Source organism: Podarcis bocagei, assembly GCF_964188305.1.
Source record: "Podarcis bocagei genome assembly, chromosome: 10".
Classification (NCBI taxonomy): Eukaryota; Metazoa; Chordata; class Lepidosauria; order Squamata; family Lacertidae; genus Podarcis; species Podarcis bocagei.
This window is the reverse complement of record NC_138135.1, coordinates 35,718,276-35,745,124: the sequence shown is the minus strand read 5'-3', so window position 1 is coordinate 35,745,124 and position 26,849 is coordinate 35,718,276. Positions and strand designations below refer to the sequence as shown.

General features: G+C 43.5%; 1 long non-coding RNA gene across 1 annotated transcript; it reads right to left on the bottom strand.

Moving 5' to 3' along the window:
• On the bottom strand, positions 1-12,130 carry LOC308595475. Its single transcript, XR_014012056.1, has 3 exons — positions 12,044-12,130; positions 328-531; positions 1-228 (listed from the first exon to the last, which is right to left on the bottom strand). It is a non-coding gene; the product is annotated as an uncharacterized lncRNA (long non-coding RNA).
• Between the last annotated feature and the right edge of the window lie 14,719 nt (positions 12,131-26,849).

The following is a 26,849-nucleotide window of genomic DNA, read 5'->3' as shown; positions in this document are numbered from 1 at the left end:
TTCTCATGGTAATCTTGTCCTGGCAACTGTGGGTTAGCAGTAGACTGCTGCCATCTCACACCTGTTGTGCTGTGCTTGTTCGGCAGCTCTGTTCCAGGGATGGCTGTGCAGGTGAGGCCCTTGACTCATCACCCCAAGCCATCAGCTCACCCTGCCAAGCTGCTTCCTGGTCACTCCTGAAGTGACACCCTTTCGCGCCTCTTTGGAAATGCAGTTCAATGCAAAGACCTATAGCAGAGAAGCATAGGTTTCCGGTCAGTTTCTTGGATGCACTTGGGGTTTCTTCAAGATCACTTTAAACCAGCAATTAAAAAAAAAAAATCTTACCGCAACAAAAGTCATGAAATAATCCCAGCGTCTGGCATCATTCTCCCTTTCCCAGACCATCATCTGTCCACTTGGCAGCAAGCTGTCAAGTTTTGGGGGGGGGGAGGAGAGAGGAGGAGGGGGACAAGAAAGACTGAGATGGTGCAATTTCCATTTGTGAAATGGTACAACTGGATTCAAGCATCAGTGATCGCCCATTAACATCTGGAGAAAAATCAAAGAAGCAATGAAAGAGAGGGAGGGAGGCAGAGGCGAGAGACAGTTGGCATTAAAATCTCCTCCTGCACTTCTACAACACTGCAAATTGACTCAGTCAGTAACTCATGCACGCAAACACACTCTAGTAATGGACTCCTCTCCCATTGGCAGAGATGACAATAAGATAAGCTCCCACCCTCCCGCTGGTGACAAGCACACTCTGACAGAGAAATTTCATGCACACACTCTTGGCTCTGCGGAGGGAGAAGGAGCTGCAGCTCTCACCTGGTTTATGGATAGGCCAGCTAATAATGATTCAGGCTGATGATGGCTTACATCTCAGCGCCTTCCTATAGAGCACCAAGGGCTCTGCCTCCAACTTCTTTTGAAAGCTAAGAGCCACACAGCTCATCAGAAACACGGTTACTGCACAGGGCAGGTGGCTGCTTCAGGTAGTGGACGTGGGCTGGGGGAGGGCACTGAGGGAATCAGTAGGGGCAATAGCCAACAGACATGACTCATGGGCACAATCCTCTGGAACGTCTTCCTGTACCATGTGCCCCACTGAAATAGACAAGGAAAGGGGGGCTTGGTGTGTTCTTAGGAATATAGGAAGCCACCTTGTCCTGAGTCAGGCCACTGATCCATGTAGCACAGTATTGACTACACGGACAGGCAGTGAATTTCCAGGGTTTCCGGGGAAAGCCATTCCCAACCATAGAATTGCAGAGCTGGAAGGAACCCTAGTTGACAAATACAATAATTTGGGGGATAAATTATTCCAGTGAATAACTTTTAACATTTACTGCAGAATGCCCAGCATGGAGAGAAATGTGACGTCCCCGTGACGACAGAAGTGGAACCCTAATGGAAGGCGTCTAGACAGTGTGCATGACAAATGGGTGGCTATGGATCATGTCTCATGCTCCAGACAGAAAACCTGAAAAGTTTCTCACAGGAATTTTTTGCTCCTGAGGGGGTCAGATGCTAAGCTAAAGTCTGGGAATGAATTCTGGTAGGAACACAACCAGAGCAATTCTCCCAGAATGAAAATGTATGCTGAGGTGACATTATCCGATGGCTGCACCACTTGCCACCACCTCACGCCCAACCCCAGTCATGGAGCACTGAGCAAGGTATGATAAGAGAATATGAAGAACCCCATTTTGTAATTACTTCAAAATCATGAAGCAAAATCTTAGAGGGCCTAAGGGCCACTTCAAATGTGATAAATATTTTCTTTACACAGGTAGCAAAGCAACCTCATGTGCGTATTTGACACATAATGACATATATACAGTTTCCTATCACGAGAGTGTTTATGCAGGGAATGCATCGTATTTGAGGAGTTACTGCATTTCATTGACTTTCTATATCAGACTGTTGAGGGGGGCATTTTGGCTGGCATTAGTGATAGGGGCTTAGCAACTAGCAGATTATTTTTCATTACTGTATTTCCTGTTTTATGCTCATATGCGTTTTAGATTGTTATCTGGCTTAAGTCATGCTGTTATACATTTCAGAACGCTGTGCAATAGAACACCAAAGGAAATCACCCAGTTCTGAAGAAGCCAGGAAGACTCACAGAAGCCTAACCTTGATAGGAGCTTGAAGTGACAGGCGTCAAAGGCAGCATTTTCAGAACTGCAGCATATTCCACGCCCATGACCAACTACAGAATCAGGGCTGTGAGGCATTGATGACATTGGAAAGAAGCAGGGTTTAGAAGGGTTTGGTACCAGGGAACACTTTTAGATAAGCTGAACTTCTACAAAAGAGACAGACGTCACTCAAAATTCAGTGGAACTGGACTGCTGGCAATACCAAGTACACAGTGCAGCTTTCATTTAGAATTGAGAGAGTCAGTGGGATGCAGTTACAGGGGACATGAAATCTATGGAAAAGGCAGGGACGGGTATATTGAGGGAAAATATTGCTCTGTAGGTCAAGGGGGTGTAGAGTCCAGGAAACTGGAAAAGTTTAAGAGGAACAAAATTCTTCACAGAATTTTGAATTTTGAACAGAATAACTGTTGTTAGCCGCTCTGAGCCCGGCTTTGGCAGGGGAGGGTGGGATATAAATAAAATTATTATTATTATTATTATTATTATTATTATTATTATTATTATTATTATTATTTGCTCTGAGCAGAAATAGCAATTTAGTAGTTGGGGTGCAATACTGCCAAACCCACCCAAAATTCTCAGGGTCTTCTTGAGATGCAGAAAGAAATCGAGAAAACAGTCAAAGGAGAAAAATAGTATAATCATGTATAACTGCAACTACTTTCTCATGGGCTCAGTAAATGTAGATTCAAACAATGTCCATGAGACAACATTTTCAGAACTGATAAATGACACTAACCTGGAAAAGTTAGCCATGGAGCCACCACATAATCAGTAACCTGCAAAAGCCTGATAAATGTGTTATCGGAAGAAGCAGAACACTCAACCAGGTTGGTGCTTGTCTTACTTTCAGTGGGAGATGGGCCCATAAGCTGTTGCCACCAAATATATTTCCCAGGAGGGCTACATCTTGAGATCTCAGTAGCCAAGCTGGTCTATATCGGCACAGGTGCCACCTCCTAATTGATCAGGGCTTTATAAGCCAACCATAAAACCTTAAATGTATCCCAGTAGAAAACTGGCAGGCAATGTTTCTCTTTCAGCAGGGTTGTTATATCCGAGGTGGGAAACATTTTTCAGCCCAAGATCCACATTCCCTTCTGAGCAACCTTCTGGCAACCACAGGCCAGTGGTGGGTGGGGCCAGAGCCAAAAGTGAAGGAAGCAACAAATGTGAATTTCACCTTTGTAGAGTAAACTTGTTTTTGCGCACGCACACACGCACACACACCCTTCTCTCCAACCACCATCCAAGCAAGCAAGGAGCATTATCAGAGTTCAAGGACCCATTCCAGCCAGGCAAAAACACCTTGATGAGGGGTGTGGCTTAGAAGGAGCTACAGCCTGGGGAGAGTTCTGAAGACCCCCATGCCTGAGGATCCCCAAGCGTGTTATATGATCATGGCATTCTGCTTCCATTTGCAGCCCAACCACTCAATTTTTGTAAAAATTGCAGCTACTGCACCAGCTTTAAGGGCAACCCCAGGTAGAGCACATTACAATAGGTTACTGAAACATGGCTCACTATGGCCAAGCCACCGCTGCTGAGGAACAGCAATTTCTGCTGCACCAGCCAAAGCTGGAAAAGGTACTCTTAGCCGCTGCAGACACTTGGGCCTTCAGTGACAAAGATGGTTCAGTGAGCACCTACATAGGACATACCTGCTCCTTAAGAGTGTTTGCAACCATGTCCAGAGCAGGCAAACTGCCTGATTCCTAATCCAATGAGCAGTGGCTTCTTGGGGCCACTTGACTGATTTAGCAGCTGTGACTCCTTTCCAGAGTATTTGTCCTCTAGGGTGCACTTTTGACTTGCTTATCTATCCTAAGGACTATTCTTGACCACTGCTTTAAGACAGCAAGAACCACAGAGGACCAGGCTCATGTCACAACGTCAGGTCAGAACCAAATCTGAACTGGCATCAAACTCAAAGCAGTTGCATAAAAAAATAGGAAACTCACCCAAGGACAATCTACCAGTCTCTTTCTCTGCTACAGGGGGATCACAGTCATTCACAAGAATAGCCATCAGGCCAGTGGAAAATTGGGGAAGCAAAAGATACCATTAAAAGAGTTGAGGGAAGCAGGGTTATTACTGGTGGGGAAAGAGTTGGGGTAAATTGTTTATCCTTTGTGTTGGATGAGTGGTTTTTTCAGGGAAGCCGTCCATTTTCCTGTACCATCACTGCAGAACATCCATCTGTTGTTGACATTCAATGTGTTCAGCATCTCCTTCTTCATCACAGCCACAAGCTGGTGATGCAAGATTCATTTTTCCCATCCTAAAGCTTATTTCCTTCCATGAGATGTGTATGTGCTGGAAGGGACTAAGAATCACATTTGTCCTTCCTCTATTCCTAGGGGCCCTGATCTTTTAAGCATCTCTCTCTCTCCTGTTATGCTACATTTTGCTTGCTCACATCAGAATCAATACAGAATTATTTTGGTTGTTAAGTTGCTTTGAGTTGCATTTGGCAAGAAAAAGCAACCAATATATTTAATTAATTGATTGATTGATTGATTGATTGATTATACAGAATATAGAAAAATGGAGAGATGATGGACAACAAACTGCGCTGGCTCAGAGTGGTGGATACAGCAGATAACTCTAGTCCACAACACAAGATTCAGCCTCACCATTAAGTCCTTCATCAGAAACCCATGCTGGATAGCTATTCCCAATCCATTCTTCTAGTGGGGATACTATATAATTAGGGTGGAGAACCAGATGTTTCTAGAGTACAGCTCTCATCACCCATGACTTACCGGCCATGCGGTTGGTGGGAGTTGGAGTCCAACAACATCTGGAGCAACGACGCTTGCTTTATATGCTCCTTTGGGTCACTTACAATTATATGTCCATTTTGCCTAGACATGAGTTAACCACCTATCCCTCTTTGACAATAATCACAGTGACAGTTTCACTTCCTGGCTCTGAAGTGATTATCTACAATCCAGTGCTTGTTAAAAACAAAAACAAAAAGTGGATCCATAAATAGATCAAGAAACAAAAGTAATTGAATGCTTAAAGTCTGACATTATCATATCATTATGTATTAAAGACTACCATGGCAAAACTAATGCATTATGCCTGAAGCCCTAAGCTTTGAGGAAAATATGCAGCCAGGTTTTAGTCAAATATTGTGTCCATAGGGCTCTTGTGTGCAGTCCTAGCACAGTCCAGCAATAATCCCATGGTGGTTGCAGTGCCTGGGGATGCAGTGAGCCTATTTGCCATGCTGACAGGAGTTCCCGGGGCTTTTTCTGTGGAGGGTTGTCCCTGCCTACAGGAATGTACCCCTTCCCTTAAGTTTGGTGGCATTGGCTTCTGAGTAAGCATGTTTAGGACCAGGCTGCAAAATAACAACTTTATCTGACTTAGAATCTGACACCCTTACCACATGGCATTTGTAAAGATTCTGCCCAAGAAGCACTCCTACTCTCCAAAAACAAGTTTATCTCTACAATGATAAAGTTAAATTCCAAAAGTAGTAGATGTATTCATCATCCAGCTGCTAATGTAGCCAAGAACGAAAAAAAATAGCTATGAAAACATTAACATGTGTTGCTTTAATGTGTTACCTGCCTTATTTACCATTTTGTGAAAAAAAATGAAGAGCAAGCTAGTTCAAGATATATTGCTGCCTGATGCAAAGGACAAGATCCACCCAACCCCCTCAACCCCAAACACAGAGCAGACTGACAATTGAAGATGGACAATCTGTCAATTTCAGTTTCTCTCAGTTCCTCATTTTTCCAAGAGTAGGTTCAGTTCGCCACATTTATGCATCAGCGTGTGATTTTCTTTTTTAAGTCCTCATGAAAATCCATCAGCATTTTAGTGCACACTTCTTCTACTATACATATTTTTGTATGCAGTTGTTGAAGAAGAAGAAGAAGAGTTTGGATTTGATATCCCGCCTTTCACTCCCCTTCAGGAGTCTCAAAGCGGCTAACATTCTCCTTTCCCTTCCTCCCCCACAACAAACACTCTGTGAGGTGAGTGGGGCTGAGAGACTTCACAGAAGTGTGACTGGCCCAAGGTCACCCAGCAGCTGCATGTGGAGGAGCGGAGACACGAACCCGGTTTCCCAGATTACGTGACTACCGCTCTTAACCACTACACCACACTGCATTTTATACTATTTACATTTTTGCAAGCTATTTTCCCCTAATGTTACATTGCTGTATGTCATTTTCACTAATATATGCATGGTATGCAACCCGGTGCATGCATTTTTGTACACTTTTTTTGGTTGGACAAGTACACCACAAAATTCAGTGTGAATTTAGAAGGATCACTGCAGTTCAGCTTGCATAATATTTCAGAAAGTATGAATTATATAAATTTGAATTAGAATGCAAAGCAAACCAAAGTTCTCCCTACTGGGAGCTGACCCTTACTTTTGCACAAGTGACAATGCAGCAGGATTCTATGTTTCCATGCCACACCTGTCCTCTAATCTCTTGCCCGGCACCCACTTAAAGCCCACCTAAACAAACAGTAATGTAGTACCAGAATATGCAAAGCATATGAGCAAAGCAGTGCATGTGTGATGCCTGCTAAGTTGTGCAGCCTGGACCAGCTGCTGTCTTGGTCAAAGGCTTTTCCCAACAGGGCTGTCTGGGATATATTGGGAGAAGGCAACTAGGGAAGCCTGGCAGCAGCTCTGGCCAGAAGCAAGCAAGCCCCTTCTCTGGGGCCCTAGTTCCACAGAGTGGGAATGAAAAGGGCCTCAGAATAGCCAGAGGTGGAGCTCAGGATTGGCTGGGGGCAGGTAGTAGCCACAGCTAGTCCTGCTCAGCATCTGCCACCTGAGGCAGTTGCCTCATGTTGTCTAATATAGTAGGAATGGCCCTGAAAGCTATTTGTATCTTAAGACAGTGTTTGCTTGATTCTTGCTTTATCCCATCTGGTCTGCCTGCATACCATTCAATTACCTGACAAAATTGAGGTCACAAAGTATTGCCAAGGAGTGTATTTCGTTTGCTTCATAATTATTCATCTCATTTAAGCAGTTGGTGTTAATAAGGCTCATGAAGAACTTGTAGCCTGGTGGAATCAATCAGGGCCGCTAGGGATGGGACACAAAGCCTTTGCACCTCAAGGTTACTCAATGCAGTCTTGCTCAGGTTGTTAGCAACTGAAGATTGTTCCTGATTGATGCCAAGGTCCAGCTGTCAGCCTGCATTATTAAATGAGCAGGCAGGACACTGCATTTCTTACAGGACAAAATGTCTAAATATATGTCCCAATGGCAACTTTAGAAGGAGGGCACTTGCGCATTTATAGCCATCAGTCACGCACACAAAAACAAACCCCAAAGTAATCATTGTACCTGCATTTGTGCAGACACACATTTTACTGATTTCCTGTGTTTCCAATTTAGCATAAAATCAGCAAACTGTAAGTGCATGCATAAGACAGGGGTGGGGAATCTTTGGCCCTCTGGTCTGGGGTTTATGGGAGCTGGAGGCCAACAACATTGGGACAGCCAGGTTCCTTGCTTCTTCTCCATCTTGACCTGCAGTATTGTCACCAATTTCAGTGGGACTGCTGTAGAAAAGGGGGCTGAGGACTGCATCGGTCCCATTTATCCACACAACCCAAACTACCCAGGCAATTTTGCACTGAAAGGGTCACAGAGACTGGGGCCCAGTTCACAGAGGCATTTTCTTCATGTAGTTACTTTTGACCATTATTGGGTAGACTGCCACACAGATGCAAAAATACAGTGTGCCCCAGAGGACCGCAGAGATTAACTTAGCTGTGATTTATCACAACAGAGTCAGCAATTTTTGGACCTGCTGTGATCCAAAAATTGACTTGTTGAGGGCATCCATGTACTGATGATGGAAATAATATTTTCTCTATGTAATGGCAAGCATGAGTGGTAGTGGGGCATTTTAGAGTCTCAGTGGAGTAACTGCCTCCTACTTCAAAGGACCTACAATAAAACTACCCTATCCTACTTGAGCTTCAAATGAGCCTCAGTTTATTCTGAGACAAAGGATGTCTCAGAATAAATGTTCATTTGCGTGGCGAAGTACCCGCCTTCATGTGAATGTTGTTGTTTCTTGTACACAAACTTGAAAGGGGATGCCTAGATAAAGCACTGCACAAAATACAGTATGATGACAATGTTGTAGTACATGCAGGTGGTACTCGAGGGGCTGCCATGACATCAGTTGACAATGGACACCACGTAGCCAAGATTCTCTTAGGAGGCCCCATTCCTAAGAGGGTTCAGCGCCTTCTCACTACTGTCCCCACTGCAGTGGCGAACTTCAGGCTCTCAAATTTCAGTGGCAACTTGTGTGACGCTAAAATTTGGTGCTGCCTCCCCGCCTCCCACACTCCATTCTACATTATTGTTGTGGCACCCCCTGTGGTGCCAGCACCCAGTGTGGCCAAACCAATCACGCTACACTAAAACCGCATCTGCCCATTGCCTCTTCACTTGACCTCTTCCTCTTGGCCCAGTCTGTATAGACAGAGACTGCTCCTTCTCCTTTTCATTCCTCTCACTGCTCACTAATTTGGAGAGGCCAGAGGAAGAGACGACAACAAACAGCAAGAAGGAAGAGCAGCCAGGCCATGGGGTCCGAGAGGTCAACAGTGGGGGGGGGGCCCTGCCAGGATTGTGGCCTTGGCAGCTGCCTGATGATGCCAACCTTTGATGTCTACAATGATGCAATGAGAGAACATAGTGAAGGAGGGGAACAACGAGGAATGAATAAGCTTAACAAGAAAGCTGCACAAGACATTTCTAATTCAGAAACTGCAGTTACATTGATACATAAAAGTACACCCTAAGTCCTCCTCCTCTGATTGAACAGCAAAGTTTTCATAAAAGAAATGTGAAAGGGAAGTTAGGGACACGCTGTATGCACACACACATACACCCCCTCACATAAATGCATCTCTTGAATCCCAGTCTTGCATGCAACCTTTGACACAGCCGGGAACGAAGAACATCATTGCATGGGGGTGGGGGGTGATGACATTATTGGTTATGGAGGTGCAGAAGAGGAAACTGGACATTTATGGTGCTTTGCAAGGCCCCTCTCCCCCCCTCTCCCCACATAGCTGAAGAGAAGAAAATAACCCTAGCAACTATACAACCAAGGCAAGTACTGCTAAATGGCTCATTGGTTACTATGGCAACCGACTCGCTCCGCTCCAGCTGCTTATCCCACGGTCCCTCTGTCACCCTATTTTTAGCTTGAAACGAAAGAATTGGACTTTTTAAAAAGATGCACGCAATCTTACTTTTTAACAGACAAATTAAGGCTCATTGGTAAGGCCATTGCTGGGATGCTTGAGATCCAGAACAAAGCACGTATTTTGGCTTTGCCTCGTGATGCCTCAGTTGGAACAAGCGAGCCGCTAGTCCTCCAAGTGGTGAGAGTGGAGAGTTTGAGTTGTGCTTTCTGGCCATTAAAAGAAACAGTTTCTCGGAGATTTGTGAAAGGTAGAATTGAGAAAACTTGGTGGCCGTTGTTGTTTCTGTTTTTCAGCTGTCTAAGCTGATGCTTTCACACTTAAAGCATTAGAACCCAATAAAAGTCATCTCTGCCTTCAGAAAAAGGACACAATGCAGTCCTCCTGATCACTTCAGAAACTTCCTACTTCAGAATGCAGGTAGGGAAACACATGACTGAATTAACTAGCACAGGAATAAAACTCTTTGCATGCAGAAAGCTAACTCACTAGGGAGGAAGCTAAGCTAGAGCCTTCTCCCTGACTAGCTAACTTTTCAGTAGCAGGGAGCTTTCCACCATGGGTCTCACACTTACATTCTAAAGTGGTACAGTCCTAAGAGGGCTGTTGTACACAATTCAGTGAATGGAGACAACAGCTTACCAAGCGATAAATTAGTTCCTATTTGGCACACCAGTCATCTGTACAATCCTGCCAAGTTCTGCCAATTTTATTAATCTCCTGATCAGATTTCTGATCATTAATGTCTTTTGTTCTCTTGGATCCAAATGATAACAGTACTCTAAAAATGAATTTGCAGATCACTGCCAGGATTACTAACTTCTGAACAAATTAAGGAACATGTGTCTTTAATGACTACATGGCAAGATGTTCAGCGTGTGCAGTTTTGTTCCATCCTACTGCTTCACTGATAGAAATGACACATGGCAAACTTCTCCTTTTGATGTCCCTCTCAAAAATACAGTCATGCTCTTCAGGTTCCATCTTAATATCAGCTGGAACTGATTCCACACAAACAATCTATTTCTTCTTGGAGGTTTTCTCAGAGTTGTGCTGTCTTGGTTTGGGGGGTGGAGGTCATGGAATGTGTGGCTTTCCCTTGGGAATCTTGTGCTTGCTCACTGCTGGCCTTTTCAGGACCCACCCTGTTCCTTTGACTGCAATCTGCTTTAACTGTTTCTAATTCTGAATTTTAAATGGTTATAACTCAACCTGGGACCTGGTGGTGAAGGGCAGGTGATAAATTTATCACAGCAATAGATGTTCATACGTAAGGCTTAGATGAACTTTTGGACTTCTTTTTCACTATTTGTGTCATGTTGATGTTAATATAGGAAAAAAGAAAAATTGAATTTATATAAAAACCACAAAGTCTTGTGACACCTTAAAAACTAACTTATTATGCCATAAGCTTTCAAAGACTACATTGGCTACAGGAAAGTTTTAAACTAAGGTACCAAAAGACTCTTGGTTCTTTTTGCTGCAAGAGATTAATACAACTACTAACCCTCTGCAAACCAAATTTACATTTGCAGCCAATATGTGTTTTACATTTGTGTTACAGACTGATTCAGCCTCACATATGAAAATGCCCTATGATTAGCATGACCTTTTTTCACAGGTAGTTGACGAGCTGCAGAGTGGATACAAGGCCCTGATTCACCTTGGTAATTCTGCTTTGGTTTGAGCCTTAATTTTTATGTCAGTGTTGGGGATTATAGTAGTGTAATTCAGGACCAATTCACACAACCAATGTGGCATGGTGAGCATATGGGCCAAATTGACTCAGGATATTTGTTTAATATCATTTATGCTTTTTATGTGTTCAACTTTTAATTTTTTCTTCATCAAATAGAGATATTGAACACAGTTGTACCTTGGAAGTCGAATGGTATCCGTTCCGGAAGTCTATTCAAATTCCAAAACGTTCGGAAACCAAAGCGAGGCTTCTGATTGGCTGCAGGAAGCTCCTGCAGCCAATTGAAAGCCACAGAAGCCCCGTCAGATGTTTGGCTTCCAAAAATAGTTCGCAAACCAGAACAGTCACTTCTGGGTTTGCAGCATTCGGGAACCAAAACGTTAGAAAACTAAGCTGTTCGAAAACCAAGGTGTGACTGTAATGGTGAACTGTCACTTTATTGTTTCATGGTACTCAGTTCACTGCCCTTGGGGATGCCAGATTCCAGTTTCCCAAATCTAAGTGGCTTAATTTGCATATTGCTAATTATATCAATTCTGTGGTGTGTTGGGAAAGGGTTGAGCAACCCCTCTCCTGCTGAATTCTCCCTCAAAATGATTTCTTACAAAGTTCCTTGACAAGATTGAAATAGATCATTGAGTCTTCATGGATATTTTCACATGCAACATATAGTTGAGTCATCATACTTTTTTTTAAGGACAATTTTATATTGTCCTAAGGCAATATAAGGCCTAATCCTGTCCTGAGAGTAAGCCCCACTGAATATAGTAAGCCAGGCATGGCCAAACTTGGCCCGCCAGATGTTTTCGGACTACAATTCCCATCACCCCTGACCACTGGTCCTGTTAGCTAGGGATGATGGAAGTTGTAGTCCCAAAACATCTGGAGGGGCAAGTTTGGCCATGCCTATAGTAAACCTTACTTTTAGTAGGATTGTGCTATTAGTCTATTTAAAATAATTAATCATCACGTGTGAAAGCTATGGTATCCTTGAGAATCTGTCCTTCCTTTTCTTAGGTGTGGAAATTCATTGCTGAATGCCTCTCTGTAGTTTAGTGGCCTTTTCTTTTGCTTCAGAAAAATATATTGGTCACTCTTAACACCTTTAAATGACATTTTTAACTCTGATACCACCATTTAAAATCATTGAGTTCAGTCTTTGTCCAGAGCTGATATAGTCAGCCGCATGAGGAATCTCTGCCTATAGTTCCAAAAAATGCAAATATAATATTTCTATTTTTGAATTTTTGTGATAGGAGTAGCGTTGTCTCTCTCATGACCAATTATGAATAGTTTTCATTCACCTGTTCCTTTTACTCTTAACCAAAGAAGCTCACAGTTCAAGAATGGAAAGCCTGAATTATTAAACAGTTACACAGATCAATAACCTTTTCCATGCCAACAACTGAAAACAACATGAAACAAAGTAAGTTCTTCAGGTCTGGCACAAAGATGTTCTTACTATTGGTGAAGATAGGCGAGACATTTATAGGGCCAGTAATGTTGCACATAAGACACACTTAAACAGTTGTCAGCATAAGAGTATCTGCTATACACACCAGTCTTTACTCTAGCACTTTGGTCTTGCATGTTTGCATGCATTTGTATAATGACGGAACGCATTTCAATGTACCTGAAGGATCCTAGTTTGTACTCCCCAAGTTCTGTTGCTGGCCTTTCTTATTTATATTCTGTTTGTGTTTCATAAGGGAAGTCCCCTACTCTCAGCAGACAAGTGACTACTTCCTTTTCTGACGGGGTTCATAGCATACCCCAACCATGTTCTGCCATTAATTCCGATTGAACAGATTAGATATTCTACAGATGACGGCAACAAGCGCTGGAATTAGCAACAGACCAAATACTGCATTTCCCTTCCATCCTCCTGGTTAGACTCACAACTTGGCTTGGAATGAACTAAGTTGGTACCTGAGTTTCTAGGAGAGATATTGGCTCAGGATTAGGTTTCAAAAATTGAATTTACCCCCCACCCCAAATTATGGAAATGGTTCATTTTATTCCAAACCTTGTTATAACCCACATTGGACTCCATCATGTACCCAGTGATGTCATCTGAAGTATGACAAGGCCAACCCCTCTCCTAGTAACATTGGTGAGCCTCTGAGCCCCTCCTCGTCCCAACCACCACAAGCATTTGTCCCACCTCTATCTCACCCACAACCCTCCAAGCACCCTCTTCTGTTCCATCTCACCTAACTTCTAGCTCTGGTGGCAACTAGAAAAAGAAGCGTGGAGTGCCTCATTTGACACTAGGCCTGAGATTCCCCACCTCTGGCTTAGCATTAAAGCAAGCCAGTTCAATATTAAGGACTTTAAGGTCTTTTATTTCCACCAGTACATTGTTATAGGTTTCGGGGACACCTCCCCAAACCATAGAAATTATTAAATGGTAGTATTTTGATTGTTTGGGATAGGAAGGGAGAAATACAAGCTGCAGAACTGTGCCAGACAAGCAGTCTCTGTGCTAGCTTTTGCAAACCAGCTTGGCTGGGCTGATGAAGAGCAAATCCATTCACATGACAAAAGGTGTTGATGACCCATCTAAGAGGAATCCTTGGGCCTGGACAGACAGAGGTTGTCAAGGTGATGGGGTGTGAGAGAGTGGGGAAAGGAAAAGAGTGTCTTTAGCAAGGTGTGCTGGGAACAGGAAAGGAGAGAGATCCATCTTGGGCAAGCTGGCTGAAGGCAGGCTGGAAGAGGTGCCTTCAACTCTACTACCACACTGCTGTGGGGAACAAGCCCCTCTTGAGATGACCATGCTGTAAGACCAAATGCCCTCCATCCAAACTCAGGTGTAAATATGTGAATAAACCATATTTCTTAAAGCTACAACAGCCTCCGTCACATTTTCAATTCTCCAAAAGAGCAGAGACCCTGGTTGGGGGCCAATACCCCTGGAATCCTGTGCAAGGCTTGGCAGGGATTGGGATGGCCTGAAATGATACTTTCACATGTTTCATTCTCTGCCTTGCCAAGTTCTGATAATTCTAATCAAACAAATTGTATTATAGCATTAACTTTCATGGACTAGAGTTCACTTCATCAGCCACAAAAAGTAACACATAACACATAAAGAAAAGCACCTCTTGGGTCTTGTCTTGGTTGCATCTTCCATCATGCAAACATACAACTGTTTCCTTTGGTATTTTTTCTTATGCAGTTGGAAATGACTCACTGTACTTTTCTAGAAGCTATCATGCACACAGTATTTTTAAAGTCTCCATGGTGTTCTGCCTAAATGCAATGTGATTATTTCTACTGCTACCAGTTTTTTGCTGGTTTGAACATGCTAGCATCCTTTCAAACATAAGCAAATTGATATTTCTGACACACCCAATGCTCTCCATGTTAATTGCTGTCTAAGTAATGGTCAAGGCCCTTTGCATCAATAAAGACAGGAATTCCCTAGTCTTCTAGTTTGGTTGCCAACTTGGTTTAAAATTATCAGCAATGTGCCTCACATTGCAAAGGAAATGACTCTCTGTTGGCTCTCTGTTGTGGATATTTTCCTATTAAAGGAATAATGTCTTCTGAGTGATCTATCAGATGCCATTTGCTATGGAGTTATTTCCCAGTCAGCAAGAGAGGGCACCATAGATGTTGACTAAGGAAAAGCAAAGAAGAACTTACTAAATCAGCCAGTAGGTGCTTCCAGTAGGAAAACAGTTTGGAGAACAAGTCTCAGTCTCCTGTACAAATGGTCAAAGAAGGGCTCTGTTGGTACTTTCAGGCACCTAGCAGGAGAGCCTCTCAGAACTCTCATGAACTGGGACTTAGGTGATTTGGGGAATCATTGATTCTCCACTTCCTGTTATATTTCTCACACAGCATATTTTGATATATCTCTCTAAGCAACATCTGTGAGTGAAGTTACTAGGCTATTCTGCATTATTTTTGCTTGACTACTTTCCTGGCACCTCATATTACAGACTGCCTCTGGTTTGAGCCTCTGACCTGCCTTAAAAGATTTTGCAGTAGCTTGTCTCTTTTGTCAGGTATCTAGATGAAGAAAAAGAGGACAAGCAACAATGTTCTGTCCAGGTTTCCAGCAATGGTTGTGTATACAGTTATACTGGGATTTGACTGCATATCTTCCTACTCTACATTTTTTTCCATGGTGAGATCACACTTAGGACAATGTATGAAGTGGTACAGGGGTAGGAAACCTTTTGTGGCCAGTGGGCTGGATCCTCGGCTTCCCCAGGGGCCATTCTGAAAGACGGGGCCACCCATCTATCAATCACCTGACATCATTATGGCAACTTCAAAGGGGCTCACTGCAAAGGGGCTCACCTGCTTTGTCCTATTGCAAGCATGGCTTGAATTCAAACCTCACTTGCAAGTGGGCATTTTCCCAGATAGGGGACTCCCTGGCACAGCTGAACTGCGGAGCTCTCTCTCAGCACTGATCAGTGACTGGCCCTGTCTGTGAGCCCCACTTCTAAAGGAACAATTGAGAGCTCCCTTTATACTCCTCATTGCACCTTTGTAGCCATGGCCTTACCAACCTCACATATGTCAAGTGTCAGAGCATGGCCTGGGTGGGTGTGGCTTGCAAGACAAATTACAACCACATTAGGCCTAATTTGGCCTGTGAGCCAGAGGTTTTCCATGCCTGAAGTTGCAACTGAAATGTTGATTAGCCAAACCTATTAATGCTGTCTCCTTAATGACATGATTAAGATAGTAAAAATCTTTCTGGCTGCTACAGCTAAATCTTTGAATCCTACACTGTTTTTAACATCTATTGCCCTTCTTTCTATTGCACAACAGAAAGGATGACAGATCAACTTTTCAAAAATCAAAACTTTTTTTAAAAAAAGTTAACAGCAGAAAAAAGGGGGGACCAAAAAAGCAACACTACACACACTAAAACAGTTTATAAATAGAAAATAATTATTACAGCATGAATAAACCACACTGTGCTTAGATTTGTAAATTGTGCGTACTCATTCAATACTTAATAAAGGGGGGAATTACTTCCATCCAAAATCTATACAGTGTTTTATCTCTTGTCAATGTAAAATTGGTTAATTTGGCCGTAATTATTATCTCACAAACCTTATGCTGCCATCCCTATTGTCTGGAACTTGGATTCCCCCCCCCCAAAAAAAAAATAATCAAAATTTTATTCAACAAAAAGAATTATTTTAATTTAATTTTAATTCCTAATACATTTCCTTTATTAAAAAAAATCAGAACTGGTGACTTTCAGAAGTCAGATGTGCATTCTCGACAGGTTTTCCTTGTGCTACTTAAATGAGTATGAGCTATTTCACTTTGATATATTGCCCCTTTATTGGGTATTTTATTTTCCTGAGTTTATTGCTTTTTTCTATTTCCCATGCTACTTAACCACTGGGAGGTGTTATCCAGAGATTTAGTGTGTGATGATTGTCACCCATATGTAGATAACACTCAGCTCTAACTTGCCATTCCATCTGAATCAGGAGAATCTATACAAGTGCTGGACCGGTGTCTGGAGACAGTGATGGGTTGGATGAGGGCCAATAAACTGTTGAATCCTGATGAGGCAGAGGCACTCTGGCAGAGTAGTTCCCAGGTCCAAGAATTAGGTAAGTGACCTTTACTGGATGGGGTAGCAACCCTCTTGTTTTTTGTTTTTTTTTAAATGATATTTATTAAAGTTTCAAAAAAGGTTACAAAAATAAGAAAAGGGAAAAAAAGAAAAGCAAAAATACAAAATACAGAAAAATAAAAACACTTAAAAACAAATCAATCTTTCCATGTCTTGTCTTTCATTTACTTGTTTCCCTGACCTCCTCACACCTCCCTTTTTTGTATTCCAGTTCAGTTAATATATTGTAACTTTAGATTCTCACCTGTTAACAAACCATTTTTACATACTCCTTTATAACATTGCTGCTAAAACCACTTAACTTCATTCTGACATCATTCTAACATTCATTAATTTTGCAGTATTTCTGTAAATAGTCTTTAAATATCTTCCAATCTTCTTCCACCGACTCTTCTCCCTGGTCTCGGATTCTGCCAGTCATTTCCGCCAGTTCCATATAGTCCATCACCTTCATCTGCCATTCTTCCAGAGTGGGTAAATCTTGTGTCTTCCAATACTTTGCAGTGTAGCAACCCTCTTGAATTCCCACGTGGTGGAGATCCGGCTGCCCCCCCCCCCCCATTACCATATTTTATGTGACAGCTGAAAATATATTAATTCCCTCATGCCTTTGGCACATAGCTGTCAGGAAGTTTGATATCAATCTTTGCTCTACTGATTTTTGTTGCTGGTTCTGGTTTCAATCATTGTTCGCATTGATTTTATCAGCATAGTTATCCGTAGGTAGGCACCCCGTGCTCCTGACGGCATGGGTTAGAAATCCAAATATCCTAAACTAATGCATGGCATTTTCTGCAGCTTTATTGCCAGCTAACCTTTGCCCACATTGATTCACTCACAGGAGTCGTGGCAATTTGTGGTCCACTTTTCTCTCTCATCTTCTTTATGAACAAATTTGAAGCAGGGCCACCCTTGCTATTAGGAGCGGTGAAGTCCACCACCTGAGGCAACAGAAAGAAGCAAATGGACAGTTGTCAGATTTTAACCACAGGCATGGGGGAAGCCATTTTGCTTTCCTGCCACCTCCAGCTCTGTGTTGGAAGTGGAAACTTCCAAAGCACTAATAAGACATCATTATCCTTGTTGTTACTTGCCCTGGAACAGAAGAAGTCACCTGAGAGACCCTTTTGAGAGAAATTTTCTAAAGCCCTGGAACTAAAGCCCAACATTATCATTGTTATTCTTCCGTGAAATGGAGTTTTAGCAGATAACTAATAAAGCCAAAATAGAGCTTCCGCTCATTGAACCAGTCTTAAATTACCAAAGCTACCAAAGAAAGAACAGTTGTCATGCATGAAAAATGCATATGGATTATTTTTCAGTGCACCCTGTATCAAAGAAGACCATTTTTCTACCGTTATGAGCGCCCATCAACCACTCCCACCCCAACCCCCAGTAAGCATATGGTCTGCTTTCCAATTTCAAAATATGTTCTTTCAAGATCGGTCGAAACTGTGGCCCAACAGCTCCACTTAGTGGCTACTAGCATTCATGACACCAAACATTCAAAAGCAAAATATCTGGAAAAAATATGGGGTGCCCTTAAATTTGTATAGACTTGCATGCAAAACTTTTAAAATAAGTATTTTTCTTTTCTACAGAATTGCTCTGTGTGTGTTGTGGGGTGTGTGTGTGTGTGTGTGTGTGTGTGTGTGTGTGTGTGTGTGTGTTTTCAATCTGCCAGTAATGATGAAAACCAGATGAGGTAGTACTTTCTCCGGGAGAAGACAGAAGAGAGTTCATTGATGGCTTCATATGGAACTCTAACATCAGAAGTTTGCCCAAAAACTGTTTGGGGAAGAAATTACCTATTCATTTGGGGGGGGGGACTGAGTGGGGGGGGACCCCACATCTGCTATGAGCACTTGGCTTCAGAAGCAATGAACTCTGGGATTGGTTGCCCCTGTCATTGCCATGGGAACCAGAGAATGATAGTTGGGCCTTCAGGGCCTTCGATACAGGAAAAAGAGAGTAGTTGGGAAGATGGGCCGGTTTGGATTGACTGTAAGGATGTGTGCTAAATCATCTCAATAACCGAGCATAAAGGAGGGGGAACATAGGAGAAATAGGAATGAAAATTTGAGAAGAGGGAAGAGAAACATACTCTTGATATACTGTACTATGTGTATATGTGATTCTCTTCAGTGAAATTTTGCATATTCCTGCTTTACCTATATGTTCACCAGAATTCTGTGGTATGCCACACAAATGCACAAACCATACATTTCTGCACCATATCTGAATACTAAGCCATGATCGTGGCTTATGTGATAGAGGCAAATCAGTGAATATGGACTGATTCGCACAATAATTGTTTACATAACTGATATGACATAAGATAACTCATTGGTTTCACTGCTTTGAGGTGGTTTTCTGATGATATATACATGCTCTTATGTAGTGCTTCAAGCAAATCTGGAGAATTTTGTAAAACACGCAATAGTAAAATGTGAACCAGAGACACCAGATACATTCTCTACAAATTACTTGCCTTGCCCCGGGTGCTGACAACCCACGCTACGCCACTGTACTCAATTCAATTTGTATGTCTGCAGTCAGATGTTGGGTTGTCTTTCTAAAATCATGGATCATTTGGAGTTGTGGGGTTCACACATGCAAGCTCCTGCGAGTCTTTGCAGGATCTCCATTGTAGCGTGACATGCAGCCAGTAAGCTGGGAGACTCCGGAGAGAGGCAAGGCAGTCAAATCTCAGCTGCTGATGCCATGGAGAATCATAGCCAAATAGTGCCAAGGTCATACCCAGCCCCCAGAGAGCCTGTCCAAACAGAGCAGGGAGTAAGGGCAGGGAGCTGGGAGTGGCACAAGGCTGCAGGTAGTTGGAAAGGAAGTACAGGCTGAGAAGTTTCAGCCCCAAGCAAGGCCAAGTAGACTGTTGCTGAAACCAAAGCCAGAAGAGTCACTAGTGGTCAAGCAGAAATGCCGTGGGTGGGGATAATTGGAAGGGACAACAAGCTCTCCACCAATGAGCCTCCTCCTGGGAATGAGGATGCCAGTTTGAGACCCTTTAGTGCTGATAACTTTCTGAAATGAGGGACATCTATTATGCTTTATGGAAGCATGAAGTGTAGAAGCAGAAGATGTCTATTGTTTTCTAAATGGCTGTCCTAAACTAAGCAATTCCCCTTTATAATTACAAGCATTCCCTTAAAAGAGGCAACTGGCATCAACTTTACTCTGATCGATAGGAACTAGACAGTCCAATTTCAACAGCTAGAGCAAAAAGATTCCACACCCTTTTTAGGAAGTGAAGAAGAAGAAGAAGAAGAAGAAGAAGAAGAAGAAGAAGAAGAAGAAGAAGAAGAAGAAGAAGAAGAAGAAGAAGAAGAAGAATTTATTATTTATACCCCGCCCATCTGGCTGGGTTTCCCCAGCCACTCTGGGTGGCTTACAACAAAGTATTAAAATACAGTAGTCCGTTAAACATTAAAAGCTTCCCTAAACAGGGCTGCCTTCAAATGTCTTCTAAAAGTCTGGTAGTTGTTCTTCTCTTTGACATCTGGTGGGAGGGCGTTCCACAGGGCAGGTGCCACTACTGAGAAGGCCCTCTGCCTGGTTCCCTGTAACTTGGCTTCTCGCAGTGAGGGAACTGCCAGAAGGCCCTCAGCACTAGACCTCAGTGTCCGGGCTGAACGATGGGGGTGGAGACGCTCCTTCAGGTATACTGGACCGAGGCCATTTAGCTTGGATTACAACATTTAAATCTTATCACATCAAGTGATTCTTGTGAGATTGATGATTTTTTAAAAAGTTGGTAACCTTGGCTTTTTTTCCTTTTTCTTTTTTGTTTCTTTTTTGAGGATTTTATAAAGTTTTGTTTCTTTTTGGGGGGTTTTATAAAGTTTGGAGATAGACGGATGGCAAACAATGCTTCCAGTTGCAAAGTAAGACTGAGTGGAGTATTTCCTGGAAAGTCTGGAACCAGAAATATGTGTTAATCTTGAAATCATCATACCATTTCAGCCCTCCTTGCTTCTTTCTTTTTTAAGTACTAGCCAATACTAAAAGCTAGGGAGTAGAAATTATTGAAGTTATTATTCCTTTTACTATGTATCCTCTATAAAGATAGGTACACTTGTCTCTTTCCTGTTTTCAAACAGATGTGTGGACAACTATACTTCTTCAGAGAACAACAACACAATCTTGTCTCTCTATAAAATGCAACCGGGAAATAGATTGACTGTATTATAGAAAGTTGAAAAAAGCAATCACACATCTGCTATGTGTTCTCAGGTCTGGGAAGGTGAAGAGATGGCCAGTTCTGGACAAGGTTGCAGTCCCCTGGAAGGAGCAAATCCAAAGTTTTGGGGCTGCTCATGGATCCAGCATTCTTACTGGAGGCTCAGGGGGCCTTGGTGGCTAGGAGTGCCCATTGCCAGCTTCAGCTGCTTCACCCTTTACAGTCCTTTTTGAACAGACACAACGTGGTCACAATGCTCCAGAAACTTTCACAATGTGCTCTACAAGACTCTGTCCAGGAAGAGGACTTAGAATCTTCAACTAGTCCAAAATTCAGATTTCTGGCTGGGGTTCCATTTAGAACTCACATACCTCCTGTTCTAAACTGATGCGCAGGTTGCCATTTTGTTTATGTGCCCAATTCAAAGTGCCCACATTTGTGTTTAAAGCCCTAAATTACTCATGCCCCAAATATCTGAAAGACTGCCTCTTTTGTATTTGTTTTTATAACATCACACAATAAATTATTATGGATGTTTGCAATGTTAAAACATATGCATTGTTCAATACAGACCCTCTTGGGTGTTAAGATCAGCAGAGGGGGACTTTCTGGCTGTTTCACTGCCTGCAGAAGTTTGGGGAATGGCAGCCAATGAGTGCGTATTCTCTGTGGCAGCCCCGTGGTTGTTAAATGCCCTCCCCACAGAGGTGCACATGGCACCTTCATTATGTAGCTTTCATCGTATGCTGAAGATGCACCCCTTTACCCACCATATTCTTCTGATGCTAACCTTTTGAACTGATTTACTACTGTATTTTTATATTGTTGTAACTTACACTGGGACCTTAAGATGAAGGGTGGGTAAGAAATCCTATAAGCAAATAAATACCTGGCGATGCCAGGATTGAACCTGGGACCTTCTGCATGCAAAACATACGGTATTTCCCCTAGAGAGCTACAGCCCTTTCTCAGTGATGTCTATGATCTAACAGTAACAATCAATATGAGACGTAACAGCAGGTGAAAGCAAATTTGCACTCCATTAACTCTCCAGGAGCATCTTCTCAGGAATGCACACAGGTGTAAAGCCAAGATCCAGAATTCACAAATGGTCCCTACAATATGCAGTATTTTTTCAAAATCAGAAATAATTATGGATCTCGCCAAGGAATTCACCATACATCTCAGGAATTCCTGATTTACTTGGGGGAACATTGACTTTTGCCACTGATGTTCAAAGTAGTTGGCATTTAGATAGATAGCGTTAGTTCATCTTGATATTATGATGGCTGCAGAAGGAGGATAGTGATGTGCCAATAGCAAGGAACATGCGTCAGTACTGGCACGCACTGACTAGCATGAAGTGTGCAAGCATTTTATCCCAATATAGAAAAGTAATGCATCTCCCTCTGTGTCGCTTGTGGTAACTTTGGCAGTCCATGGAACAATGGTAATTGCTTGTTACTGTGGAAACTAGACCTCCAGAAATATCACTAATGAGCCAGTGGGGTTGGGGGAGAAACACAAGTATGCAATGTACTGAAAACAATCAATGTAACTGCATAAAAGAGATGGGGAGGACAAGCTTGAACATTACATCAAATTGTAGGGGTTGGTGTTCATAGAAATGTTTTTAAAGCATTACTTATTTCCATATAAGCTTCTTCGTCTCACCTTGGAGCATAAGGCACATACCAAAAACAGAGTGAAGCTGTCCCTAGCTATGCCCTAGTCTGGACAGGGATAATCCGAATTCATTAATCTATGCTCTGGAAACCTCTGAGTGAGATTACTGCAATGTGCTTTACATGAGGCTATCTCTGAAGACTCTCCAGAAACATCAGCTGGTGCAGAATGCAGCAGCCAGATTCCTGATGAGAACAGAGTGGCCTGGTCATATAACACCAGCTGCACTTGCTGCCAATATGTTTCCAATCCCAATTCAAAGTCCTGGTTTTAACCTACAAATCCCTATGCAGCCCAAAGCCCAAATACCTGACAAAATGCCTCTTCTGACCTGAACTGGTCTGGTCCCTAGGGTCATCTTCTAATATCTTTGTCCAGTGCTTTTTTTCTTAAAAAATGTTTAGGGGTACTCTCATTTTCCTACTCATATTGAAATACTGCCCCTCAATGAGGCCAAACTTAGATTCACAAAATGTTTAGAGGTATGCGTACCCCCAGAAAAAAAGGACTGCCCTTGTCTATGTGCCCATTCCAAGAAGAGGGTGGCAACAGCACAAGAAAGGGCCTTCTCAGTCGTGGCATCTTGTGTGTGGAATTCTTGCCCCACTAAGGCCCACCTGGCACCAACTTTAACATCTTATTGTCACCAGGTTATAAGTGGTGGATTGGTGTTGGCCAAGGGGTGTTAAAGAAAGATAAAACTTTTTTTATGTATGCGACAACAGCAGCAAGAATACTTATTGCAAAGTACTGGAAGACCCAAGATTTACCCACACTGGAAGAATGGCAGACGCAACTGATAGACTACATGGAGCTGGCTGAAATGACTGGCAGAATTCGAGACCTGGGAGAAGAGACGGTGGAAGAGGACTGGAAAAAATTTAAGGACTATTTACAAAAACACTATAAATTGTATGAATGCTAGGAGAATGCACGATTGAAAGAAACATGGCAGCAGTAATTTTATTGTAAGATATATGAGAATATGTGATGTTTTAAGGAAAAGATGAAATTCGAAGCAGTATTATGTTCAAGCTAAGCAGTTTAATTTATGATAAAACTAATTTAAAGTTGGAACATAATATTTGAGATTTATAAGATAAAAATGAAAGTAAGGTAACAAATTGCTGTATATAACTATATGACTGAGAACGCAGGGAAGGGCGATGTGAGGAAGTCCAAAGATTATGAAAGTATGATTTGTGAACAACCTTTATCTTATCTGTATTTTCTTTTTTCATTCTTTCCTTATTCTATAATTCTATTTTATTTCTTTGTTTGTTATATGGTGATGGTACTTTGTATGTTTGGTGTTTTTAAAAATTGTAATAAATATATATATATATATATATATATATATATATATATATATAGTGGTGGATTGGTGAATTGTGACAAGTTATTGTGGTGTAGGGAAACTTGTGTCCAAATCTCTGCTCAACTCACTGGGCTATCTTAGGTATGTCATTATCTTTTAGTTCAGGGTTGGGTGTGGCCATACAGATGTTGCCGGACTACAGATTCATCATCCCTGATCGCCGGCCATGCTAGCTAGGACTGGGAATTGGAGTTCAACACATCTAAAGAGCAACAAGTTCCCCATTCCTGTCTTAGCCTAACCCAGTGTTTCCCAACCACTGTTCCGCGGCACACTAGTGTGCCGCGAGATGTTGCCTGGTGTGCCGCGGGAAAAATTAAAAAATTCGAAAGATTTTTTTTTTTTTAGTCAAATTTTCGATTGGGGCGCCGTCACTAGATGACCCCTGGGGTTCCCTCCCTCCCTCCCGCTCTGCGCCTCCCTACTCCTCCTCCTCCTCCTCCTCCGGAGAGGCCCTTCCTGGCTCTCGGCCAAGGCTTGGCGGCTGCCACTCACTCACTCACTCGCCCACCCGTCCCTCCATCCCTGCACCCGGCCTCTCCCCCTCCGTCCCCGGCGCGGGGCTGCCGGGATCCGTAGTCCCCTCGCCCTTGCGCTCCGCGCCCGCGCGGGGTGCGTGAACTACGTTTCCCAGCGTGGCCTGGTGGGCCGGGCGTTTTGTTTGAAGCGCTCTTCTCCCGGCCATGGAATGAGCACGGCGGCGGCGGCCGGGCGGGCAGGGGCTCTTCCGCGCAGACCCCGCGCAGCCTGCCTGCGCCCCCACGGAGATCGGGCGGCAGGATGGAGCCCGGGGATCCCCGCGGAGGCGGAGCGGCGGCGGCGGAGGCTGCCCCCCAGGTAGGGCTGCGTCGGGGGGGGTTATTTTTGCAATGCTGCATCCACGCCAGAGGGGACGCATCGGACCGCGGGGAGACCCCTTGGCGGGCGTGCAAGGCAATGCATGTGTGCAGGCGTTGCATGGAGTGCAGTGCAATGCAATGGCAACGCGGCGCCCTGCATGCATGCATGCAACTTCCACCGGCGCTCCGGACTTGGCAGGTGAGGGGGGTCCCTAGTGGGCGGCAGAGAGAGCCGGGAGGGCGAAGGGGAGCCGGGGGGGAGCAGCGTTGCTCCCCGAGCCGAGCCCGGGGGGAAACTTCGGTGTCGTTGCGCCGGGTGTTGGAAGCGGAGGCTGGCGGGGGCCCCTCACCTGCAAAACCTGGTCGCCTCTCATATATTTCGTGCATTGCATTCATCGCCCGCTTTCTCCTCCAAGGAGCTCCCGGGGGCGCGCATGGTTCTCCCCGTGTTATCCTCGCAACAACAGCCCTGTGAGGTGGGTCAGGCGAGTGGCCCAAGGGAGCACCCAGGGATTGTCCTGGCCAGGTGGGGTGATTTGAACCCTGCTCTCTGCCCGGTCTTCGTCCTCATTTAGCCCCCACATGTGCATGACTGTGCATGACTGAGGTTTTCCCCCCTCGTCTTGGCTATGGTGTGAGTCTGTGCTGTTAATTAATGGGGTTCTGCCTTCGGAGAAGATGAGCCAGCCCTCAAGGAGGTGATTATGTAATTTGCTAGCAATTCATGTCCCTCCCGGCGTGATGCTGCGCGCTGACGTCACGGGGCTGTAATGGTGGTGTGCCTCGAGATTTTTTTCATGAAACAAGTGTGCCTTTGCCCAAAAAAGGTTGGGAAACACTGGCCTAACCTACATCTTGGAATTGATTTGAGGATAAAGCAGGACATGCAAAGCAGGACAATAATTATGTGCACGACACTAGACTGATGAAGGGAATAATACAGGTGAGATAAATAAATAAAATTATATCTATAAATATGGGATTCCAGTTTAACTTAATAGAACTTACTCTTGAGTAAACCATAGGATTCTGCTGCACAAACTTGGTTAGTGCATAACATAGTTACAATACAGAAATCTAACGATCACAATAAGCTTGGCTTCGCTTATCAACGGAAGTTGTCCTCATCTCTCAGTCTAAAGATAGAGAAGCAGAAAAAAACTGATGAAATGTGAAGGATGATCAAACACTTAAAATAATGTAGCAAATGAGATGGCTGCCCACACCTTGGCAACAAAATGCTGCTTGCATTCCATTATTTTTCCAATGTGAAACGAAACGTGTGTCTTATATGGGAAAACCTGTTCTAAGATCACTTGTACTCAGTTTATTTATTTAATATAAAGCAGCAGCAGAACAAACTTCACCTACCTATCATCACTGGTCTTACCTGACTAGCCTCCAAAGGTGAGGGTTGCTTTGACATTCATCTTAATAAATGGATGGGCTCAATTGCATGCCGACATCTTTGGTACATTACAGGTGATAAAATAACCAAGGACAGTAACCTTCCAGTGTTGGGTTGGACAAATGTGGAACCAGCCTGTGGAATTCAGTGTCATGCAATAGATACAATTTTGGACTTGTCTTAGTAGACTTGAGTTCAAACCCCCAGTCAGCTACAATGCTTACTGGGTCACCTTGGGCACCATCTTTTAGCCTAATGCATCTCCCTTGGTTGAAGTGAGGATAAATATGGGAAACAAAGGATTATATACAATGCTGCAGATCTGCTTGCACAACAGAGTTCCATGTGCACAACTGAAGTTCCTCTTCCTCTGCTGTCCTCTGCCAGCTCCCCAAGCACGCTCAAAACCAGTTTTGCTTTTCAAGGCACTGGCCTCATACAGCAAGATCCGCAGGGGCAGTAGCTCCGAATGTAGATCTTTATTGCCCTCTTATTCCTGATGTTCCTGAGATCTTCACTCACACCTTCTTCCCTGGCAGGGAAGGGCGGGGTGCTGTTTTGTGGTTTGCCTCAGGTGCCAAAATGGCATGAACTGGAAGGACAATGGGGAGGGGTATAGCCAGGACTGGGGCAAGCAGGGGATGGGG